Source organism: Oryzias melastigma, linkage group LG10, assembly GCF_002922805.2.
Source record: "Oryzias melastigma strain HK-1 linkage group LG10, ASM292280v2, whole genome shotgun sequence".
In the NCBI taxonomy this organism is placed as follows: Eukaryota; Metazoa; Chordata; class Actinopteri; order Beloniformes; family Adrianichthyidae; genus Oryzias; species Oryzias melastigma.
The window spans coordinates 4,389,226-4,389,716 of record NC_050521.1 but is presented as its reverse complement, the minus strand read 5'-3'; positions in this window follow the sequence as shown (position 1 = coordinate 4,389,716).

Here is a 491-nt window from a genome sequence, read left to right as displayed (position 1 = left end):
CATTTTTACTATTTCTTTTGATTGTTTCTTTTAATGTTTTATGTAAAGCACTTTGAATTGTCCCTGTACATGAAATGTGCTACAAATAAACTTGCCTTGCCTTACTTTAGCCTTGATAACCAAGCTAATTTATCATTGCTGTTTTCCAAGTTCTCTCAATCAGGTTATTATTTATTAGAAAGCAGGGAAACAACATTTTGTTATTCCTAAAAACTGCTTTCATGACATTTTTTTTATTTAAAAAAACCTTTTCAGTAGTGTTTTAAATATGATTATGAAGTTTTTAACCAAAATTCCACAACCTAAATGTCTTAAAAAGACATTTTTCATGTTGATCTGAAGCCTTTCTAAAATCTCCTGAGGGGGCGTGGCTTTTGGAGCTGAGCAGAGTAGCTCCACCCCTGCTCCCCCCTTTCTGATTATAATGGCTCTGTGTCTAAATGTTTTCTTTGACATTTGTTCTCTTTCAGAAGAAAAATGACACACAGACA